Source organism: Lactuca saligna, chromosome 2, assembly GCF_052625555.1.
Source record: "Lactuca saligna cultivar CGN05327 chromosome 2, ASM5262555v1, whole genome shotgun sequence".
NCBI lineage: Eukaryota > Viridiplantae > Streptophyta > Magnoliopsida > Asterales > Asteraceae > Lactuca > Lactuca saligna.
This window is the reverse complement of record NC_136418.1, coordinates 23294210-23297486: the sequence shown is the minus strand read 5'-3', so window position 1 is coordinate 23297486 and position 3277 is coordinate 23294210.

The window sequence follows — 3277 nt, the reverse complement described above, 5'->3', positions numbered from 1 at the left end:
ATTTTTAACAGGCTAGGACAAGAATAGTTCGTTAAATATCCATAACTTCTTCATCCGATGTCCGTTTTTGTCTGTCTTTTTACCATTGTACTCTTAATGTCGAGATCATCGATTCTCGTTTAGGTTGCGTTGGCTAAAAGTCACTCAATCTCTATTTCAAGTTTTTAGCTGTCTACTACTATATATCTGAAACTTAGAAAAATCATAACTTCCTTATACGAAGTCAGATTCGGATGATCTTTTTATGCATGCTTACGGTTTAATGATATCTGTGACTTTCATTTTGATACCTAAGGCTAAAAAGTATTTTATTGAAATTTCTCGTTTTATGCTTAACAGTGTTTTATAGGTTTTGTTGCGGATCTTTGATTGATCATAACTTCTTTGTTATCACTCGGATTTTAGTGGTCTTTATATTTTTGAAAACCTTGTTACGATATCTACCACTTGGTACATCTAAAGTGAGATTTTTGAACATTTCATTTTTGATGCTATTTTATTAACTCAAAATAGGTTAGAGTATTTGACTTTAAGTCATTACATTGACTTGAAATATGAGGTTGTTATAGCGGTGGTGTTTGCTCTCAAGATATGGAGACCTTACTTGTATGGGGTCCGTTCTACCATATATATGGACCACAAGAGCTTGAGGCATGTCATGGATGCTTTGAGCCGCAAGTCAGCAGGGTCTTCCACCCCAACAATGTGTATGAGGATAGCGGTGGATTCTTTGCTTGTGAGTTTGATCAGAGATGCCCAGGTTGAGGGCATGCAACCGAAGAACTGGAAGATAGAGAGGATCAATGGTGAGAACGCCCGGTTTGTGTTGGATAGTCAGGGATTAATGATCCGATGCAGTCGGGTTTGGGTTCCGATGTTTAGAGGGGTCAGATATATACAGTTATGGAGGAGGTTCTTAAGTATCACTTCTCTATTCATCCGGGGGCCACCAAGAAGTAAAACGATATGAGTTTGAGTTACTGGTGGCCATGTATGAAACGAGAAATCGCTTGGTACGTTGAGAGATGCTTGACCTGTAGGATGGTCAAGGCCAAGCATCAGAGGCTGCATGGTATGTTGCAGCCTATAAAGATCCCCATGTGGAAATGGGAATAGATCACGATGGATTTCATTACCAAACTACCAAGGACGATGAAGGGGTTTGATGCCATATGGGTCATCATAGATCGATTGACCAATAATGCTCATTTCTTGGCTATACGAGAGATTTCTTCAGCTGAGAAGTTGGTCTACATGTACGTTCGCAAGGGCATTGCTCGCTATGGGGTTCCGCTCTCCATTGTTTATGACCGGGATGTTAGATTTACCTCTTGTTTCTGGCAGAAGTTCCATGAGGAACCGTGCACTCGGTTGCATTATAGTACAACATTTCATCCTGAGACCGATGGTCAGAGCGAGCGAACTAGTCAGAACCTCAAGAATATGTTCAGGGCATGTGTCATTGACTTCGGTGGGAGTTGGGATCCCCACCTACCGATTGCAGAGTACGCCTACAACAACAACAACTATCTTTCCAGCATTGGTGCCTCGCCATTCGAGCTATTGTATGGGCGGAGATGCCGCACCCCAGTTTGTTGGGGTGAGGTTGGACACAAGGTGATGGGACGGACGGCGGTAGTTTTGCAGATTACCAAGAAAATTTAGTAGATTAGGTAGCGATTACAGATTGCTCAGAGTCGGAAGAAGAGTTACGCCGACAGGCGCCAATTGGAGTTAGAGTTTAAGGTTGTTGATATGGTACTCCTAAAGGTCTCACCCTGGAATGGCGTTGCTTCGCTTTAGGAAGAGGGGGAAATTTGGTCCCTATTTCATTGGTCCATTCAGGATCCTTGCTAGGGTTGGAAATGTAGCATATAGGCTAGAGCTATCGATGGAGCTTAATCGAATTTGGAACACTTTACATGTTTCATAGTTACAAAAGTGCATCATGGATCAGGAAGCAATAGTGTCGTTGGATGATATTCAGGTCGATGAGCACCTGAATTATGTGGAGAGTCCTGTGGCCATTCTAGAGAGGAAGATGAAAGTTCTGCGGAACAAGGAAATACCTTTGGTGATGGTGTAGTGGGAATATCGGAGGGGATCTGAGTGGACATGGGAGCTAGAGGTAGAGATGCGGGAGCACTATCCGGAGCTGTTCGCCATTGCAGACTTCGAGGAAGAAGTCTAGGTCAAGTGGGGGAGAATTGTAACGCCCCAATCTTTAGGTATTGGTTTATGTGAGAATTTTATTTATTTCAAGGTCTAGTAGATGAGTTGGCTGCCTTACCCGTCGAGTAGCAGTGAGTTGGTCCGTGTGTTTTAGTTATCTACTCACCGAGTCCAACAAGGGACTCGACAAGTCGGAGCTAGCAAATGAAACCCTATATTCCAAGGTTTTGCACCCTGTTTAAAGGATCATTAGCCTTCCCCATCCTCCCCTTTATAGCTTCTTGTCACCTTTAAACCCTATATCGTGTGTGTGTGTGTGTTTCTTTGGGGTGATGGTGATTTGAAGAGAGATCTTGGTGAGGAACACTTGGGAAACAAGTAATTGAAGCTAGGAACTTGTGGGAAGCAAGGATATACATTAGTTGACACTCTCTAGAAGGTATTAAGCTATCTCTTTGGCTCATCTTATCTTTAATCTCTTTTTGGGTGGGTTTTAGGAAAGGCTTTTGTGTTTGAGCGAAGATCTCAAGCTAAAACTTCAAATTTGGACTCCCTTTGGTCCCTAGATCCATAAAGGTAACAATTTTGGCAAGTATGGGCTTTCCCTCAAGTGTTGGACTTCATGCCAAGCTTAGTTTTTTCGTTTTAGGGCCTTAGTGCTTTGCATGCATGTGAAGTTTGCAACTTTACGTGATAAGCAGGCCTTGGAAGGTTGGATTTACAATCTGGAGCCTTTGCAAGGCTTAAAAAGCATCTGTATGGATGAAGGGTTGAAGGGAATCAGCGAGTCATATGAAGATGGTCTTGAACTTGACGAGTTGGATGAACAACTCGACGAGTCCGATGAAGATTATCGTAGACTCGGTGAGTCTGTAGAGTGACTCGACCGCAGGCCTTAGGAACTTGTTGAGTGTAAACTTGTTGCAAGGGGGAAAATTCGAAGAGTGGCCATGGAGCTTCGACCGCAGGCCTTAGGAACTTGATGAGTCACTCTGGTGACTCGACAAGCAGACGGGTTATGCAAGGAACTCAGAGAGTGGATGGTTTCACTCAACGAGTTCAGGTTAACATGGAGTGTTAACCTTGGCAATTGACTTTGAATTTG